At 50.1% G+C, this 21,750-nt stretch overlaps 1 protein-coding gene across 1 annotated transcript in view; it reads left to right on the forward strand.

Annotated features, from left to right (window-relative positions):
* LOC119111500 (putative G-protein coupled receptor 83) overlaps nucleotides 1–21,750 on the forward strand; it is a 154,753-nt gene that overhangs the window by 698 nt on the left and 132,305 nt on the right. The window lies entirely within an intron of this gene.

Raw genomic sequence — 21,750 nt, forward strand, 5'->3', positions numbered from 1 at the left:
TGCGCGGACTATGGAGACTGCAACGCCTGGTGTCGAGGTTTTTGTTGCTAAGATTCGCGAGGGAGCATGTTAAAAAAACACGTTACATGAATTGTATCACTAATCGATTCTGACTGAATGGTGAACATTTTCAGACAAACATGGCTTGGCCATGTTCATGTACGTTGTTGACCACTCGATTTGCAATCAAATTATCGTCTTCAAATTTGGATCAAAGATATCGATCTACAGTCTACCTTTGCGATGTCCTCAATGTCTGTAGAAAAAATTGACAAAGCTTCTGAATTCTATCGGTTTAGAAAGAATCAGCTAACCACTGTAAATTAAGCGCGCCGGCGATTTCTCCATGCAGTTGTTCAACGCCTGATTTCCGCAGTTTATTGACCTCAAAATGCAAACAGAATTGAGCTCACGGTAGCTCCTGGTTTCTGTTCTGGTTGCAAGGTAAAATAACAACAAAACGAAGAAGAAAATCGTGCCATTTGTTTACAAGTAAGTCATATCCAGGGATTTTTGGATGAAGCACCATAATAAGGGGTTTCGTCAACCTTGTGTTCCCCTAGGCAAGGTTTTGGCTACGCCCCTGCCTACACACAAAAGTAGATCAAGTCGATACGTTGCATGATGGGCATTGAAGTGTCCGTTGGGCCAATTAATACCTAAGGCAGACAGCTTCCCGGAGCTATTTTTCTGCGAGGGTGTGGTGTGAGGAAAGATAATTCGGAAAAAAGATACCGTTGCGGGTGTCCAACACGTGTTTCATACACCATGTAGTAGTAACGCTGATCCAAAAGTATGCAACAAAGCAGCCATACGATCAGTTCCCAGTCAGTCATGCGGGATACATCCGGGCCAGGGCAGTGGCCGCCGACGGCGGACAGGAGCAGGGCCCAGATAAGGAACATATGACAGATGGACCTTATTATGTGCTTTGATTCTTAAAAGAGAGTCTCCAGTTTTATGGATTTTGTCACATTGTTTCTAGCAGTCGCAAGCTCCCGAATTCGTTTCCGCCTAAAATTCTGCGAATAGTTTTGTCCCTTGAAAAGAAACCAGCGAAATGAAGGGGCGTGAAAAATCTGTCGCACTGTGAGCCGTCGATCCACTTTAAAATTATCACCAGCCTGTATCCAAGTCGTATTTTGCATCTACACTGTGGAGGCAAATGCTTCCTTGATGACCCAAAATACCTACCCGCTCGTGGAATTTCGTCTCCCCAGGAAAGACAATGTTAAAATGGGACGAATAATCTAGGGGAAGCTGGATAGCCTTATGCGCTGAATGACAGATGAGTCGAATAGGCAAGATTGTGCACCAGTGATAAACAGCTCTAGATGCATAGCTAGCATAGCAGCCATGACATTCGAAAAAGAGCGATAGCAATCTCCATCCCTACTCACCTCCCCCCGGTCATCGGGCTCGCTTTCCAGAAAAAGTTCCTGAAGTACACCCTGGGTTGCCCCCCCTCCCCAACACTTTTGAAACGTTCGTACGCCTATGTACCAAGAATGTACTAGGCACATCTAATGCTTCTGCCATCCTAATTCCTTCATATAGTAAAGCAGTCTGCAACGATTTGACAAGTTTTTCAAATGGTAACGCCTAGGTTGGGGATAAAGAAACAATTTACTGCAATAAACAGGGGCTTTTAAAACAACGGGTGGCCCTGGGTGGCTCCCTGGGCATATACAACATGGGCGGCATTAAGGAGTAAACCTGAGCACGCTTTGGAACCGAAAACAAAAACACGAAGAAACCAGTTCGAATACCGGTGCGTCTTGAACTTCTTAGAGCTTCCTTCTTTAAAGTTTGAGCATCCCCACAGTCCTAAATGCAATGGAACTTATTTGTCGGGTATCGACTTCGTTCTTTGACTATGTTTTGACGGTACGCCATTCAATTCTAACCTGATTCTGGTATTGCCTTCGCTTTTTGATCTTATAACTTCAAATGGTTTCGTTTCTCTGCAGTTATTGGCATCGTCAGTTTTCTTTACCCGTGAGAGACAGCCGTTCACAAGCATACACCTTCCTTTCAAAGTTTTCGGCAAACTTGAGCATTTGTCATGCCGAAATTGTTGTATCTTTGCAAATATCGATGCTTTAGAAGTATATGCACAGAATATCAGCCGTATAGCTCCTCATAAACTTCAGAAGGAGCCCTTAAACACATACGGCTTGGTTGCCTATACCGGACGGTCGGCCATGTGCACATTCTATAAATTCAGGGTACTGATAGTGTACACGGGGTGAGTTTCCAAGTCACGGTGCTGCGTGATAACGCTTTCCCTTTGCCAATCATTTCATGTTGGCTCAAAAGGCTTTTGATAGCGTCAACGTAAACCATCACCGTCATTTTACTGATCCTCTAAGCTCGCACGACCCTCGTTCGGTCTCAGACCGCTGCATCTTCTGCTTGACGTCTTATTGCCGCCAGGCCTTTGCCGCGCCAGATAGGCATGCATTTGCCGCTCTCAGCAAGCCATGGTCATCCCTGCGCTCAAACCGCGCCGGGCAACAGTCCGCACAGGGCGCGTGATCTTATCCGAAACCCACCTTGCGTGCACAAGCATGTTGCAATCTGCAAATGCTGCAGAAATGTTAGCGGTAACACACTCTTTTATTAAGAGCAGCTACCACAGCTGCTTCTTAGGCGCGAGTGTCAATTCACGTGAAGAGTCAGCCATCGCTCATACTCCAGATTCAAAAGTGCAGCAAGCGAGCGAAAAGTGCTCTGTTATTGTCAGAAAACAGTTTTTTGGGGACAATTATCCACAGTAGCTGCAGTATCATAACAGCAACTACTAAAAGCAGGCCATCATTCCGCGAACCCGGGTTTGTTTTTGGGCGATCGAAGCGCTGGCACGGTACGACGCGGTCGATTGCGCACTCCTGGAAGCTGCGTCCTCTTTCCCGGAGCGTTCCCTTATGCATGAATGTAATGAACTTGCCCGGCGTTTCCTGTCAGCCTCATCTGGATGGAAGCTCCGTTTCCCGAGTCATCGGCGGCCAGCGGACCAATCAGCTGGCTTGTTGTCCCAGCCGGGACAGCTGACGTGGCCGCGTGCGTGCCACGAGCCGGCACTGATCGAACGGCAACCGCCGCCGGCGGTGAAAAACGACAGGGCACAGCGTGGGCAGCCGAACCCGCCAGTGCCCACTTCCATGGACAGCGGCGAGCCCTTCGCTACTGCGGCACATTCCTCCAGGGTTTGCGCAACTGTTGCCTGGTGTTCAGAGATCCGTCGGCGTTTGTTGCACGCAACTTCAATGCCCATGAAACACAAATAGAAGGGACAATAACCCTTTACACCATCCTTGGTGGCATGTAGCTAAAATTAACGAAAACAGGAAATTACTCGGGTACCTCTATCCGCTAGAACGCCCGATGCATCATGTCCGTAAGCAAATAACCCAGCGTTCCGTTCTATTTCCAGAACACAAATTGGCAGAAATGAGATTTTTGCGGACACGATGTGCCCTATGTTCTCATAAAGTGCAGCTGCCCCTGGGTTTTCCACGAATGATGCCTGGGTGGCGAGACATGCGAGTGTTGTGATCACGAGGCCCATAGGCATTGGCGCAGGCAAGGGGCACAGGGGCACGTGCCCCCTCCCCGGCAGGCCCCGAGAGGCCCGAAGTCGGTCGGGACCTAAGGGTCCATTTCCCAAGCATTGACATGTCAAGGCCCGATATTTACATTCGTTGGGACGTCTAAGTCGAGGGGGGCTTCCTGTGTCGGCCAAGGTCCATAGTGCGTAACAACAGGTCCTGTGTTACCAAGGGGCCCCGAGTCGGCCGGGGGAAGTGCGAAAAGGCCCGAAGAGGGGCCGAAGGGCTGACTATGGATCATATTAAGGATCACGGCCAGCAGGGCCGTGACCTCAGCTGTCAGTCACAGGACCTTTCGCATTGATTGAGAACCCCTGTGATATTGCGGGCCTCTATTTTGGCCAGAGACCACCAACACCGAACATCGGTGGCTCCGTATCTGCCTGAGCCATAGAGGCTTTTTTCTCAAGCAGGCGCGGGATGGGGCCCGCGATTTGCATTGGTTCGGGTCCCAGAAACAATGAGGGCCACTGTACCGCTCGAAGGTCCACAGTGCCTGAGAAGGGACCCTGTGACGGCGAGTGGCCCCTAGTCGGCCAGGGGCCGTGTTTGAGGGGGACCAAAAGTTGGTCCCGAGTTGGTCTCTTTGGTTCCGAGGGGCCCTTCGGGCTCTACCGCACCAAAAGGACCAGCTCGAGGAAGGTTCTTTGAGGCCCCCGGCCCTTAATCAAGAATCTAAGGGTCCATTTGCGTCCTTAGGGACCAAAGCGACCAACACGGGACTGACCATCGGACCCTCTTGAACACAGCTCTGGCCGACTCGGGGCGAGTAAGGCTGAATGGCCTGAAGGGCCAGAAGGGCTAGCTGCAGGTAAATTAAGGACCCCGCTCGTTGGGCCGTTATTTGTTAAGTCAGTCACAGAGCCTCTTACACCGATTGAGGACCCCTGAGACAATGCGGGACCCTATTTCGGCCGGAGACAAACACCGAATAACCGGCTTCGTGTCGGTCTGAGCCGTGGGGACTCATTCCCCAGGCAGGGACGAGACTGGGACTCGCGTTTTGCATTCGTCGGGGCGCCTGTAACGGTCAGAGGTCGCAGCACCCAACAGAGGTTTCTGTGTCGGCAAGGGGCTCGCAAGTCAACCAAGAAAACCTTCGCTGAACAAGAACAGAAACTAGATCTCGAACGCCTGTCGGCCTCGTTCGTTGGCCGGGGCCCTCTGATAGTACGAGGAGACATGAGAGCCTCTGGCGAGAGTCCACAAGAAACAATGGAAGGACCTCGTACCAGTCAGGGCCCCAGTCGGGGGCCCTCCACCCTTTTTAATTCAAGGGCCCATTAAGCCAAACTGGAGTCTCTGTGTCAATTATTGGATGACCTGTGGCGATCAGGGTTCTTGTTGCGTCAACCACGGTCGGCGCCACTGATTTTTGAGTTGGGGAGAGGGGCAGGATTTTATAGGACTCCTGGACAAAATGGGGCCTCCTGACAGGGGAACTTCTGGGCAGTGTCCTATTCAAAGGGGAGGGGTACCGAACGCATGTGATCCCTCATCCAACTGTTACATGCATCATATCCAATTAAAAATGGCAAGTGGCCCCGAGTCGGCCAGCGGGGCAAAAAAGAAAATCGGAATGGAGCCTCCTAACCATCCAGAAAAGAGGCTCGGTGACCTAAAACATGGCCTCCTGTTCCAGAAAAGAGCCCCTGATGCATGCAGAGGCCTTCTTACCAAGAACAGGATGTTTCCTATTCACGAAGAGGGGCTCCAAATCTAGCCAATAGGCCTCGTTATCCCAATTCAGGACACTCTGGCTCGGAAGTGCGGCCATCTCGTGCATACGATGGGGCTTCCCGTTCCAGAAATAGGGCTCCTGAAAATAGAGAGTGCCTCCTAACCCAGAACAGAGCCCCCTAGTTTGTAACGGTGGTCTTCCGAGCCAGCAAAGAGCTCTTCTTGATACAACATTGGACCACCTGATCTAGAGCATGGGTGACCGTAGTCATGAAGATAGCTTTATTATCTAGAGAACGGGCCTCTCGATGTAGAACAAGGTTTTCTGAGCCCGATGTAATACTCTCTAGCTCAGTTATGGAGGCCTCCCTGCTCTGCGTTTGGTGATCTACGCGTAGCTACAATGACTTTACTTTGGGGAGAAGTCGCCTAACAATTTTTTGTTTCATTTAGGGGAGAAACTGTCGCTCTGCCCCCCCCCCCCCTTGCTACGCCGCTCCTGGCGTCAATTCGAGTTCTTGCGTCGATCTGGGGCTAACTGCACAGGTCAGAGGGCTTCCCACGCCATAGGGCACCAACGTGTGACGTTTCAAGGGCCTCCGGATCGGCCGGGAGATCCGCCCCCATGACGGCGGAATGGCAGCCGGTGGGCGCTCCGCGCTGGGATGTAATCACCCTTCAGCCTGTGGTCAGAAACGATAGAGCGCTCCTAGTAGTATATCCACGGGCACCTTAGACGGAAGAGGTAGATCTGATTAGTGTTTAACGCAGCTGGCTGAATACCCATTGCACGGGCGGTGGGTCAATTTGAACCCATGAGGGCTGATATACTAAGTCAGCTAAAAACATACATTCAAAGGATGGATTGGCCAGCTGTAAGCTCACATGTGTCAAAATTTTGTTCCTAGGTCCCATGTTCAAAATTTGATTTGATGCAATGCTGGTCAAATAAGGTCAAACAGGGTCAAACTCAAGATTGTTACGAATGTGCCCCAGACCCGGTCATCCAACTGCCCTGGAGCTACATAGTGTTCTGAGCAAAAAGACACTGGCGTTAATTTAGGATCAGTAACCTTGGTTGACCTTAAGAGGCCTTGGTGACGGTGAGCCCACGAGACTGTTCTGATTTTTACGTTTAAAAGGCGTTAAGCATTATGCTAGACGGCCTGACCCTAAAAAAAAATGTTGAACTGGGTTATTTTAGGCCAGTGGACTAATCTGATCTTAAAAAACCGTGAAAGATTTGATGCGGTTCCTATTATCAATAAACTTTAAATGAGTACCAGAAACTACCCCAAACAGCAAGCTCTCAAGAAAAAGCGACCTGGCTTAGACCTTGGCCTGGCCTTCATATCTGACCCTTGACCAATCGAATTTGTTGTTATCCTAATTAAATTGTTTATTGCCAACTACAACGGAGAACGTAAGGCGTTATTTAACTCTCCGTTGTTGCATCAAATTGAACGATTTTCTGGAAAAAGCCTTCGCTGACAGCCACAGCCTGACTGATCTGCCATAAGTCAGTGACCTTACAAGGTACATCTAATTTTGCAAAGCAAGAGATCCGCTACTTAATTGCCTACAGCTATGCAAAGTTTGGTGTGGCTATGCTCCACCGCTCGGATATTCTTTAAAATACTTTGGATGGCTGCGGCGGGGGGGGGGGGCGGCAAATTGAGCAACCATCCGGCCGCATGTAGTACTGGATCCAATGAGGTCTAACACGAAAAAGTTAGCCATTGTTTGCGTTAAAACGTCCATCTTTGAAATAAATTACGTGATTTTTAATTATGTGCACTCGCAATCTTGGGAGCAAGAACGGCTATGGCCTGAGTTAAAGCTTCCGTGAAACTGAGCGGCGTTTGCCACCTGCAGAAACACCAGGCTGTAGGCGTGAGACGAGTGAGAACGACCGTCGTGAAATAATGCTTCTGAAAGTCTTTAAAAATCCATTTGCACCGTTCAGATTAGACTGGAGCGTGTGTTTCATCTTCATAAGTTTGAGGTTGTGCTCTGAGCAGATTAGCAGTTACCGCTACACGGAAATAGAATTACACCTCTACTGATCCAGTTTACACCAGTTTCCAGTACCAGTCCCCGATGCTGTAAACCCCAATACGCTCCTATCCTTAGTATAAAAATCACACGGGTGAAATATAGCGAATGCTATCTCTTAAACATACGAACTGAACGTTCACGAAGCATTCAATATGTGTCGAACCCATAACTAATCTGATGGAGTTTTGAGCTGTATCGGTTAGAAGAGTCCGTTTAACTATTACAACGTGAATAGTGTCGGTGCAGTTATTTAAGCTTACTTCATTCAGTTTGGACTAAAAATGCAATAGAATTGCAGCTTGCGTTGGCATCTCGCTCGTTTCCAGTGAAGAAGATCAATAAAAATGAAGGGAAGAAAATTGTACCTCTCGAAATCACGGGCCATATCCGGGGATCTATTTGGGGGAGCTGTTCTGCTTAGTCCCTGAGGCTGAGCGCCGCTGTCCTGCTCAGCTACGCAAGATCAGCGCCGCTGTCTTGTTTAGCCACAGAGGCTGGCACCGCTGTCCTGTTTAGCTACACAGGCTCAGCGCCGCTGTCCTGCTAAGCCACAGAGGCTCAGCGACGCTGAAACTAAGAGAACATGGTTAAGAAGGCCTTCATCTGACAGCCGAAAATGATCATTAACAGCCGGTTGTTATACCAGGGGAGCTAGCGAAAATGACTGCCATCAGAGAGCGGCTCTACTTGGAATAGCACTCGAAGTTCCGGCCACGGGCTATCTTTGAGAAGTGATCATCACGGGCAGCGGTGACTGATACCCTGACTGTCATGTCGGAAACATCATTCGGAGATGACCGGACAGGATGTGGAGTTGCTATGTCGAGACTTCACACATCAATGTCTTTAATATTCTCTCTTGTAATGGATCCTCTTGATATCATCTTGCAGGTCGATGATGATCTTTCGTTGGTAACTTGCAGAAAACATACGGTAAGGCCTTCCTCAGCCACATTGTATCAACAGTTGTGTACCATTTATCACCATTGTGAACCACTGGGCTCTTTGCTATCTGAACTCTTTTGTATGCATGCATAATAATATATATATATATATATGTATTATATATATATATATATATTATATATATATATATACCCTTCATATCAGGATGCCGTGGGTTTCAGGACGGGAATTTCCATCATTTATGTATCATATTGACGAGCTGCGTTGAACGATAGCTAATGCCAGTAGATGGCAACTAAAAATCGCTATGAACCAAGTATAAAGTCACGCTTTACGATGTTGAATCCTGCCAATCACATTCCGTTACATGTGATGAGTCAACCAAGAGTGTCACAGGCAGAACAGTGCCCAGCAAATACTGGTTATATGTAAAGGCAGAGAAGCGGCCAGCTTTGGGCGTTTTGTGACCTTCATGGTCGTGTGCGGCTGTAAACTGTGCTTCGGTGGCCAATCTCGAATATTTCGCGGTACCCACCGGCTATCGTCGGTGCGACTAAACCGTGAGACAAGGCGGATACAAGAGGATCAGTGGGGAATACACTCATTCAGATTGCCTTCTTCCCAGCCCACGCGGTGGGAAATGCCCCACCTTTTTCCGTTGTCTTTTGGTGTCATTGGCAACCACTTCGTGACCTGATCGCCAAAACGAACCCTGGGTTCTCCCAAGATGCAACTATTTTGACCCCTCTCAAGATTTGCATACGCCCGGCCCCGAAACGGCTGGTTTTTAAGCGATAGATGGTAACGCAACCAAAATAAAACTCACGAACCTGTATTATGCACTACACTTGCGGGCTCGGGACGGGGACTTGAGGTCGCTGTACACTGGAAATGGAGATAGTGGCGTCCACCGGGTGTCCAGTTCCTTATTTTGTTGTAAAGCGTTGGCTAAATGGTTATTATGTCGGTAAGCCGTCTGCACCAAATAGCTTTTTTTCTCACCTGCAGTGTCCTCTGTGTCCATGTGTCCACTGCCAGCAGACCGACACAAATTTAGACGCGCTGTCTCATGCCGGCCTCACGTAACTGCTCCCGTGCCCGGAAAACGACACCGAAAGTCCATCAGCCTAAAGGGCCACGCTTCCGGCCGAAGAACTGAAGACGGACGTCAGTGTGCACGCTATGCATTACAGTATTAAACACGCTGAACAGTACGAAGAAGAGCATTCCGTGCCTCATGGTGTGCGGCTCGTTGCGTGGAGGTCCACAACCATCACAATCACTCATCACAAATGACATCCGACGTGTTGCGTAAACGGGGACCAGAGCGGGGTGTTGTCCCCATTAGCGATAATATCGTTAATAGTGCTTATAATGTTTACAAATGCGGTGGTAATTGATACCGCTAACCAGGCAGCGGTGCCACCCCCTCTGGCGTGCCTTATTGACCAGGTCAGCGGGAGTCTGGCGGAGGGGCCGCGCCCGCCGCTGGTCCCTGGCCGCCGCCCCGGCTGGGTCAGGTCAGCTGAGTCTGGCGGAGGGGCCATGTCGCCCCTGGCCGCTGGCGCCGCCCCGGCGTGGCCAGGTCCGCGGCGCGCCGGCCGGCCGGCTGCAGAGGAGGTGAAGCAGCTCCCCGGTCAGCGCGCCTGACCCCGCCGACCCGCTCTCCGCCAGGCAACACAGGCGCCCAGCACAAAGGTGCGCTTCAAGAGAGCTCTCCCACAGCGGATTCGGCGGGCGGCACGAACCGACAGTACATCGCCATAACCATCAATTTTTATTTCTGCTTTATGCACATTTTCCTTCCAGCTATGGCCGGCTGGCATGGACCGGCCATCAAGGTCACCGCCATGTTCTGCAAAATGCTTGGTCGGGCCAAGCGCGGGAGGCCCATGCTGATGCGGCGACCTCAACAGCCCGCATTATCCCCGCCCGAAGATGCTTGAATACGACACGGCCTTCTGCGCAGTTGCACCGATAATTATGCAGCATGCATGTGAAGGCAATACAAATGTGTCAGCTACAGACACGAACTGGCTTTTCACAGGGTCCGTTTCTTTCATTCTTGAGCTGTCTACCAATCGAGGTCATGTATGTCGAGACCTTAGTAGCGCGCCATAAGTAATCCCTTATCCGGACAGTGTAAGTGATCATTCCGAGCAGCAAACATGAAATCGAAATGGTATCAGACGATACTAAATCTCTAATAGTCTTTGAATCAGTTAACATGGCACGTTCAATCTTTTAACTGTCGGGTCCACGGGAAGGTCAGCATCTCGAGACTGTCAAACATTCAGACAGGCGACAGGCCGGAAACCGCCTGAAAGCAATTGGAAATGATCAAGGTTCTATCAAGGGTCCTGAAATGGCGAGGGTCAAGAGATGGTCCGGACCCCGAGTGGGTACAGGGGTCGGAGCTCACCAAACGGCTCCGATCGGCCAACCGACGGAGGGCGCCTGAAGCCATCAAGCCAGTGTTGAATGGGAGCCGTAGACGCTGTATAACTCTAAAAGGGAGTGTTCCACATGTATATGGGGATTTGAACTGAAATAGTCACCTTGAAGACACTTCGGTGCTGTTCACAATCCTGCCCTTCTTGAGACCTAAGCTGCTCTAGTTTCCGAGCTATACGCCCGCAAAAATGGGGAAAGGTTATAGGGGAGCTCATTTCAGTCACCTTGGCGTTCATGACGTCATAATAACGTTGTCTAAATCGTGTCGTCCCACAAGCCATGAACGATCAGGGCCAATAAAAATGACATTATCGAGGCGTGTATATCAGGCGTTCGTGAGCGCCATTTTCTAGATATACCGGCCCGTCAACTGGCCCTCAATCAATGTTGTGCCAGGTACGATGACGTAATCAAACCGTGACGCATTGGGAACCATATTCACTAAACAGAGAATTGTGCTGAATAGAGTAGTCTTTCCCACTTAAAAAGTATACCAATAGTAATAAGTAAGCTTGTTTCATGATATCTGATGCTTGCTTAAATCTCTTCAAATGTAAAACATTCCCTTCAACACAGGGCGTCAAGGAAACAGCAAAATTGCGGAAGGCCAACGATGAAGTGAGTGTCCGAGCCAGAGAGGAACCACAAAACAGAAAGGCCCTCTCATCGGCCAAGCTGTTTCATGTACTGATGCAGCGACAAGCGCAAGAGACTCACGTCTGCGACTCTGCCGTGATGACCTGTATGCGCTGTATGTAGTGAAGCTGCGCGTCCGAGAGTCCACGGGTTCAATAGTTTCACGTGCTTCCATATAACAGGGTTCTTTGAAGGTTGCTGAAAGGCCTGAACGTCTATCGCCCATAAATTTTTGTGCGTGAAAAACTACCCCACGCAGCTCACCTCACAGTAAGCTGGACTCTATTAGTGACAGTGAGATATGGCAACCGCTCCTTTTGCGACGTTTTAAGGAACATTCGTGTATTCTGATCACTGCCATGGCTGTCCTATGTGAAGAAACTTGAAAGAAGTGGGAAAATAACCAAAATGGTCCCGTGTTGGACATTTTTTCTAAATTCGAGTGCCCCAAACGCGTCACTGCGCAGTATCCATAAGTCGCCTGCTCATCGCTGGTTATCCATCGCTGATGTTACAAAACTGCTGCCCTGCTACCACTATAGTGGATCGCTTCGTGAGGTGGAAATACTCCTCTGCAGATAGCAGCGCGGACTGGATTCCGCCCAGGAGGAGGCCAAGTCGGGTTCTCGGCGACGCTTTCAGCCATGGAGGCCTTCTTTTGCCGCTAAAACAGCCCTGGCTTTTGGATTTGGATGATCTTTTGAAGCTCGGGGACTCCATTTAGTGCCTCGGGGCCAGTTTTTGGATGTTTTTTGAAGCCTTGCGAGCGTCTAAAACTGCCCAGAAAAGCACTGGACCGTTGGGGTCAGCACCCCCCCCCCCCTCTTCCCCCCGCTAGGTACAGGGCGTGGGCATGACTCCAAAGCATTCCCCCGCCCTGGCTTACCACCACCGCCACAAGGCAAACTATGCCCGCCCTTGGCTACGCCACGGCTAAAAGACAAACTATGAATGAGCTATGATCACCGATAGGCACTTATATTTCTGAATTTCGGTCGCAGTTTGTTAATCAACAAGCAGTTTTCTCACCCCAGCAGCGGATTCCTTCCAAAACGCTCTTGCATCACAAACCTTTCATGCTTTCTTGAACACTGCTGGACATCTATTCAAAAGGTAAACAAAACAGATGCAATTTACACCGAATACCTCTTCAGCATTCAGCAGCGTGAATCGCCTTCTTTTGCTACACAAGCTTCACTTTTCTTTTTGCACCCACTGGCCGTGCGTACAGCTGGCTGTCAGTCGTACTTGAGCAATCGTTCACAATGCGTAGTGCTGAACGGCAACAGTCTGACTGGATTCCATTGCGATGCGGGGTCCCGGAAGGCAGCAACCCGGGACCGTTGCTGCTCGCCATCTTTCCTGGCTGATGTTCCTACCCAACTTGAGAGTGAGTGCCTTATGCACGCTTATGATGTGAAAATTGATCACCGAATCGACAACAAATACGTAGCTAATACGTAACACATACAACAACGTAGCAGATTGTCTTGCCCTTCAGGCCGATTTGGATCGCCTCTGTGAATGGTCCAAAAACTGGGGACTGAATTGAACTCAGCTAAGTGCAATACCATCTCATTTATCCTCCGCACGTCACCTGTTCACGACCTCATAGGCACTAGACGGTCACCCGCTTGGATAGCTGCCAGCAGATTCGCGATCTTGGCGTCTTCCTGGACACTAAACTCATCTTTGTCAATCACATAGAATTCAGCTGTCTCAAAAGCAAACAGGATGCCTGGACCTTCTCATGCAAAGCGTGCAAATGCCGCTGGTGCCCTCGTCAAGCGCGGTTCAATCACAAGGTTTTGCTGTGTGCCTTCAACGCTATGCATGCGAGACCATTGATAGAGTACGGTTAGCGTTATTTGGAGCGGTGCTGCCGTTTCCATCTCGTCCGGTTCGAAAGGCTACAACACCGGCTTCTCATGTGGCTGGGTTGGAGTAGCGAGTCCCGGTGCCCTTCACTGGATTATGAGGATCTCGCCTGCTTCAAAACAGCATCTATCAAGGCACGCCTTCCTCAGTCTGACATGTAATTTCTATACAACATGTAATTTGTATTCTATCTGACATGTAATTTCTATTCAATTTCTATATATCAATCACAGGCTGACTGCGCTGACTTGACGTCACTGTTCAGTCTGGCTATACCCGCCCGGCGTTCTCGGCATATCGGCCTTTTCCCCCGAGCCATTTGCAAGGGTAATCACCGTTAAAGATGGATGTGCCGCACGACTACCCGCTGTCTGCAATCACTTTTGCAGCATTCTCCCTCGACTGACTTTTTTCATCCAACAAGATCATTCCGATCTGATCTGTTCAGGTTCGCCGGCACACGTGGAACATTCTCTGATGACTTGATGTGCGACTGTGTGTATGTTGTGTGTGTGTGTGTGTGTGTGTGTGTGTGTGTGGTGATGTGGTGTGTGGTGTGTGTGTGTGTGTGTGTGTGTGTGTGTGTGTGTGGTGTGTGTTTGTGTGTGTGTGTGTGTGTATGTGTGTGTGGGGGGGTGCGGTGTGTGTGGGTTGGTGTGGGTGTGATGGGTGTGGGGTGTGGGTGTGGGGGGTGTGGGTTTGGGTGTGGGTGTGGGGGTGTGGGTGGGGGTATAGGGTGTGTGGGGGTGTGGGTGCGGGTGTGGGTTGGTGGGTGTCGGTGTGGGCATGGTTGGGTGTGGGTGGGTGTGGGTGTGTTTGGTTAGGTTTTTTGCTCGTGTGTGTAACGTATGCTTATTGTTTTTAAAACTCGACTTCCTCCGTAATGGGCTTTTGCCTGTGAAATGCTTATGTCCTAAATAAACAAATAAAACAGCTTAAGCATATCTTGCAATTCTTCTCAAGAACGGCTTTTTCAGGGATGGTAAGAAAGGAACCCCATCCCCTAGGCAACGTACACCTTGTATGTTGGACGCCCTGAAGCAGCTCATTCAATTTGAAGGATTAAACAATGGCAATATGAATGTTCTGAGCGGGCATTCACAAGCAGTAAAAAGCGAAATTTCGAGCCTGATGACAGTGTTGAAAGGAACGCTTCTCAGCAGCACAAAACTGTAGCATTTAGTACCGCTTTTTGCCCCAAGACAATTTTGCTAGTCGTAAGCTAGGCATACTGGCGCAAGGTGTCAGTCGATATTTGAAGGGATATACTGAGGGATATACGGGGCCCAACCAAAATTGGTTGTCCCTACCGCCTACAGATGGGCTCGCTGCCACTGACAAGAACCCATCGCAAAAGTGCGCGCCTGGCTCTATCCGGCCCAGTCACACCCGCCCGAGCCCCTAGCTGCGAAAGGGCCTGCCTGTGACACGCTGCTACGGCCAGACCCAGGTCACTGGGCGGAGCCAGAGGCGCTCCATCGGCCCAGCCGGAGCCCCCTCCCGCCCGCTGGGACAGCTGCGGCCGGGGACGAACGCCGTAGGCAATCCGGCCGTGTGTGTTACCACGCGGCGCCAGAGGCGCTCCATCGGCCCAGCCGAAGCCCCCTCCCTCCCCACCGGGACAGCTGCGGCCGGGGACGAACGCCGCAGGCAATCCGGCCGTGTGTCACCCTGAGCGGACATTATGGGCCTCGGCTCCGGGCCACAGGTGGGACCGCCACCACAACTGACCGTGTCGGCCGGCCTGCTGCCGGCCGCGCCGCTGGCAGAAGCCCGCCGTTATCTCGGCGTGCACACAAGCGTGCGACATTGGCAAAAACGCGCTTATTCTCATGGTTTAAAAACACACAGTTCCTCAGCACTTGGTTTCGATTAAAACGAAACTTTTGACGTTGGACCGTACTAGACGCCTATGAAGTTTTTTGGTAGGGTCATGTAGCAGTTTACTCATGCAATACTGCTTTTACTATAAATATAATCATAATGAGTACTTTTGGAATGGGCTAATGAGCTGAATAGTTTTAAAAATGGTCTGAAGTGTTTTCATGAAGTTCAAGCAAGTAATAAAACCTAAGACAACGTTGTTTTGCAAGGTTGAAATGATCGTTTGCACACTCTTCTATTAACATGCAACAGCTGGGGCCGCGTGTTCCGATCAAAGTACAAAGTTAAAATATCAAGCGAAACTCTTAATAGACATTTTCTTCAGTCCATGTCTCTAATTCAACCAAAGTCTAGGGCCACACCAGACCTGGCAAACAACGGTGGGGATCGGTCCAGAGCGTCGAATGCTGGCTGCGCCATTATTGTTTACATCAGTGTTGTGTGCAGCATGGCGGGGTTTGAGGGTCATTTAACTCAAGGCCTCCCATCGTGGATCATGTTTAGATATGTATTCTCTGTAAGCACTGCATAGCATGCATACAGGGACGCGGTCAGGATATTTGAGTTTGCTTTGTCGTGCCTGTGTCAAACATGCCACCAAATGTTTTTAAAAAGCTTCGAAAAGTTTCGGTAGGAAGATATCTGGCATCGTACCTGCCTATATAAGCATGGCTATGCCTGTAGCTGAACAACCGCAATTTTATGCAAACACAGTCTTTGCAAACATGTTTTAATATCTGCAAAACATTCCAGCGGAGAATGTCTGAAACATCTGTATCGTGTAATACACGTCACGGCTAATATCACAAATCAACCAACGAAAGCGACCCAGGCTTCTGAATCTAATCATCACAGAACGATGCATTTGAATCCAGCAGATCAGAGGCCATTAGCCACGCGTCAGCGCCAGCCCGGCGACGGACACTAGCCGACCGTGTCGAAACCCCTGTCAATTACGAAAGCCGGCGTGACCGTGTGACCCAGGGCGTCGCCGGTGGCCGGAAACAGCGGAGTGTCAATGGGATGGACCTGGACCCAGTGCTGGCCAAAGTTCGAACCCCGCCTGGTCTGGGTGCCGATGTGCTGTATATAGCCTCTTTACTGTATATCGAAGCATGCGTGATGTAAATTAGTAATGTCAACTGTGGCGCAACAATTTGTTGGGGCCAAAAAACATGTGAATTGGCAATGTCAGCTGTGGTTCAACAATTTTTGTTTTTGCCAAAAAACATATGAATTGGCAGTGTTAACTGTGGTTCAACAATTTTTGGGGGCCAAAAACATGTGAATTGGTGATGTCAGCTGTGATTCAATATTTTTTTTTTTGGCCAAAAGCTATGTCATATGGCGAATTTGTTGTTTCAGTCCGGGCAATTAAGCCTGATGAAGTGTGTAGGCGCTGAGAACGACACATGAAAGGGCGTCAAAGTGACCAGTGAAGCAAAGTGCATTGCTAACCACCAAACCAAAACGACACAACAGCGGTTTGGGACGAGAAAAATGCATTGAGCTGATTGACGAGGATTTAATTGGTTCATCATTAAGTACCATCATTCTGCTACGAATCTCGCCCACGACGATACGGGAGAGATGCCGCGTGAGAGAGGTGGGAGAAAAAGTCGGTCAGCAACGGCGTTGGACTCGGGCTGACACCACCGTCTCAGATCAGAGTTCGGGTCAGATCAGAGATAGCCATGCCAACGGACTCGGGCTGACACCACCGTCTCAGATCAGAGTTCGGATCAGATCAGAGATAGCCATGCCAAGGACTCGGGCTGACACACCGTCTCAGATCAGAGTTCGGATCAGATCAGAGATAGCCATGCCACCATCACCTAGCGTCGCCCAGGAAAGGAATGTTTACTCCGGCCGCCAGCGGACGGATGCTCTCCACTTAATGGTAAGGAATTTGGGGTGAGCGGAGGCCTGCCTCGATTAAGTAATTTAACCGCACATGATACGCAGTACCTACATTGCTTGGATCTGTAAGGGGCTCTGGACCGCTTCAACGTGTTTAGTCTGTACATGCAATTCCAATGTGGGTGCAGAAAACAGTGTCGCAGCGCGAGCATCGCCACAGGCGCAAAGCCGTCGCGTTCCGTGCTCGAATGAAAAGGGAGCCTGGGCCCCAACACTCCAGTGCCGGGTAAAAGCACCGGAGCGGGCGTGTCGTTCCACTGGACTGTCGCAGAAAGGCCTCCTGGTCAGCATGCGAACGGGTCACCCTGACCCGTGCGGCTGTATCGGAGCACAGCGCTGCGCCACACGTGAAACCGTCGGCAGTCGTGTCTGGCGAGAGGGTCGCAGGAAACACCGTCGGCAGTCGTGTCTGGCGAGAGGGTCGCAGGAAACACCGTCGGAGGTCGTGTCTGGCAAGAAGGTCGCAGGACAACTTGTACGGTGAACCGGATCGGCTTATTTTGGAATGTAGGATCGGAGATAACGTGGCAATCAACTGCTAGGAAGTTGTGGCTTGCGACGATGCTCATAATGACAGAAGTGGGCAGAATCATAGATATTCGATGTCAGTTGATTTCTCTGGACGGCATGGCTTTGATATCCTGAACCCCGTGACCAAATAATAAATCTCGTCATAAACGGAGGAGTGACTCATGATTGTGAATGAGATATGAGCAGGAGGTTTTCGACACAGAGTATGTGCGTGCCGTGAACACGAGACTGGCTGTACCCAGCCGTGGAGTCCACCGAAACGGTGGTGGTCTCCCAAGGTGTCGGCGGGGATCGCGTGCGGTTCTGCCACCGACTGTGGGCGGAATGTAACAACCTCCATCCCGTTGTACACAGCTGTTACTGTAACGCCAGACGTGTACGCTGGTGGGCTTGAAAGCTACCGCGCGACCCAACATCGGCCAACAAGACCGTCGCACGTTCGCCACCCAGACGGCTCCTTTTGGTGGCTCGTCACCCGCGCGCAGAGAGCGGGACAGTCTGCTCAGTGCTCCTCCCGTGATTAGTGCTGATGACTTTTGAGCTCCCTTTGAAGTTTTTCATCGCGGCAGTGACGAGCAGATGTCCCCAGATCAATACTAGATTCGCAATGCCGTGCCACTCGGCTGGCAACGGGATATGAGACTGCTGATGCCTGCATGGTTTCCCACCAGGAAGCTGCAGGCCTATTGCCGAGACTAAAGCGTAGGGCTGCTCCAGAAGCGGACCTACTCACAGCGGAGCATTTGCTCCATGGCCAGTGGCGGATCTCACTGGCTGCGATTGATGGCAGAGTGTTTCGTAACGGCGTCCCTGTCGACGTTAATGGCACACGGTGCCGTGGCAGCACTGTTGAAAAGACCGGGGCTGGATCAAAACGAGATGGATAAGTACAGGCAGGGGGTGCTCTTTCTGAAATCGCTGGGGAAGGGGGGGAGCAAATAGGTGGCCTAACCTATCCCAAAATTTCTCCGATCATTTCCTCCACCTGAATTTGCGCCTCAATCTCGAAATAAAAAGGACATTTGGCCAATTTCAAAGTTGTTTTGCTGACGGGGAGCGACTTCTCGCTGCAAGCTGATATGCAGCTGCATTCGCGTGAAAAGGTTAGAAAATATCTTAGTAAACTGACCGCCTGTGGCCAGCGAAAACAGCCCTTGTTTAGCCGTCTGTCAAAGGTGGCTCGATGCCCAAAAAGGACAGTTTTGTGCAGAATGGCGTGGTCTGACACATCCGGATCAAAAGCGACCGAAAAACTGTCATGTACACTGCCGGGATGTAACTTCAGATAAAAGTGAGCCTGAACTTGCACGACCTTCTCAACAGGCATGTCGATGACTGGAAGGTCGGAGCGAGTAAAGGCTGCTGACAGGACCGGTCACCAAAGAGGCCGTGCTAACACCTGGCGCTTTGACACGTGTTGGAAGTTGACATAAGCAATAAAGGCCATGCACGCTTGTTGTTTGAGCGTGCTAAATTGGGTATTGTGTTGGAAATGATCAACCTTCAGCCCACAGGAGGAAGTGCTTAAGTACCAGCATCAAGACAGTATTGGTCATATTGAGCAAACTTAACATTTGGAAACTGTGCGTGCTCAGATTTCTGTGCAAAAATTTATCAACACCACCCCGATATTTTCACTCTGAAGCACACCGCACAACACGTGTTGATTTTTTTCCTCAATACCCTTTTTGTAGCTCACTCAGATGAAAGATATAGCATCAAGCTGTTCTCTAAACCGTCCCGTTCCGGAATGTAATTTACCTTCTCACTAGCCCAGTTGGTTAGAGCGCCTGCCAGCTAATTAGCCCACCCGCGGCGGGGTCAGCACTGGACGATCGACATTGGTGGGGTCAGCTGAGGACACCATTGAGGGGGCTCAAGTGCCCCCAAATTTATGTAAAGTGACACCCCTGATTACACGATTATGTACTTGAAAACAAGCTATCCTTGTTCTTGAAATCTTTCTTGCTCCAACAGTTACAAACAGCTCGAGATGCTCCCTTCTAGCAGCGAACGAGCCTTCTGAGTTATTTTGCACTATAATTGTTTCAATTCCCGTTCGTCCAGCGATGTGAGACGGTCCAGCCCAACTGCTCGGGCTTTCCGGACCACCCTGCGGCATTTCAGACGCAGCTCGACGGCATTCAATGCTATCTTGGATGCCAGGAAGTGCCTGGACCGCATCTGGCACCACGGCTCTTCTTCCGACTGACTTAACTATTGCGTGGTTGCTCCTGGTATTTGCTGGCAACTTGGTATCACTCCTTAAAAGAGTACGTGACCTGCGGCGGTTTCTCATCGGGGAAGTACTACATCCTCCGTGACACGGGGGTGGGGGCAGTGAGTTTGTCTCCAAATGTGTCCTGTGCCTTCCTGTGGTGCATTTGAATACATTTGACAGGTGTCTGAGGTTTTTGGTTGAAACATTCCAGCTATCTGTTACGTCGATGGCTTACTGGTGCTCTATACGCATGTCGGACATTTTGCCCCCCCCCCCACACTTAGTTCGGAATTGCATGCAATCTTGTTCATGCACAGCCAGAGACAGAACTAAAGGTAACTGTCCCATGTGCACGCCTAAGCTGCCGGCGGAGATCGCTGCTTGGAAACTCTGGCCAGTACTCAGCTAGTTGGCAGTTAGCAACCAGCCCGACCAGCAGTTAGCTGTATATACCGAACTCGAACAGCTCTCAGGTGTGCGCACCAAGCCCGAGCAGCAGTCAGCTGTTCGTACCGAGTCCGAGCACCTTGATGCGGTGTTAAGTGACGATCTGAGCGGCTTATCACACGGCCGTCAGCGGAGGAAACGTGCTCGGGAAGCCTTTCTGGGATGCGTATTGAAACATCCAGAGCCAGACTTCCCTTTTATGACCTTAACGCCACTGGAACGCTCAGTAAGGAGCTAACCGCCATGGAGAAGGCCTTCCTATGGAATACTATCATCACGCCGAGCCCACGCCATTTGGCCGCGGCCCGGCCCCCTCCAGTCAGCGAATGTGGACGATCTGAAGGCCTATGCTGCGCTGGGCCTGCCTCCCTGTGCGTGTCACACGGCTCTCGTGGCTGTCCCGGTGTGGCTCGGGTGCAGACACATGTGGGAGGTGGGACGCTGCATTGTCTAGGTGAACTTTTCCGATCCAAGCACTGTCAGGTTCGTTTCTGGACATCATGCACAGAATAGCAGACCGCTGTTTCGTGGGGACGCCAAACGTGGCCATTTTGTCGCTGCTGGCTGCTGTGGCTACTGTGGCTGCTGTGGCTGCTGGACGCATAGGCCATGAGGTAACCCGTGCTCCAACAGATGAAGACGGTGTGGTGCCGGCGCCCAACGCTTCCCATGAGAGAAACCTCGATTAGTCCCCCCTGCTCTCTGAGGATGATGTTGACTTGTTCTAAATTATCAAACGTTTATTTTGTGTTTTTGTGCCCTTTTGTTGTAACATTTGGCTATTGTGCGTCGTTGTACGCAACTTTGATGGTGACTAAGTGATAACAACGAAAGTGACAATTTTTATGATGACGGTGATAATAACGAAATGTTATTTCCGAAATTCCAGGACATTTTCAGATCATATCTACATGAACACAGCAGCCTGATATCATTTGCATGCTTATACTACGCATGGAATTTTACAAAAAAGGATGAAAGTGGGTTTCGTGAGTCCATTCGTTCTATGCATTGCCATAAAAGTTACCCTTATTCCGGGCGAGGGAACTCCGCACCTCGCCCCCTTTTATGTCTTGGGAAGCACTCAGCCGCTTTTAGATAAAGCTCAAAGGGGTTTGATTTCTTTCGACGGGATTTACTGTAGAAGTAGACAGTAGTCTAGTAGTAGGTAGGTGGACAAAGGAAAAGACAAATTCAGTTCATTTTTGTTCCGGTACCGATGTCACGTTATCTCCCGATTCTCACGCAGCCAACACAAATCCGCGGATTATTATTTTAAAATCGATGCCCTACAGCGAGCCTCAAAATTAAAAGTTTATGGGTATATCCAGGATATTTAACAGAAAATGGAAGCTAAACTTCCTAAAACGAGTTAAATGAGCATGTGCAGAACGAATGGGATAGCGCTTAAGCTAGACTTTTGGCATAGGCGGAGCCAGGATGCGTGTAAGTGTGATGAAAAGAGGAGACTAAGCAAGCAGTAGATATTGTTGTCAGCCACCATGCTGCTGCGCTATGTAAATA

The sequence above is a fragment of the Pollicipes pollicipes genome, unplaced genomic scaffold (assembly GCF_011947565.3).
Source record: "Pollicipes pollicipes isolate AB1234 unplaced genomic scaffold, Ppol_2.1 Scaffold_7261;HRSCAF=8764_pilon_pilon_pilon, whole genome shotgun sequence".
In the NCBI taxonomy this organism is placed as follows: domain Eukaryota; kingdom Metazoa; phylum Arthropoda; class Thecostraca; order Pollicipedomorpha; family Pollicipedidae; genus Pollicipes; species Pollicipes pollicipes.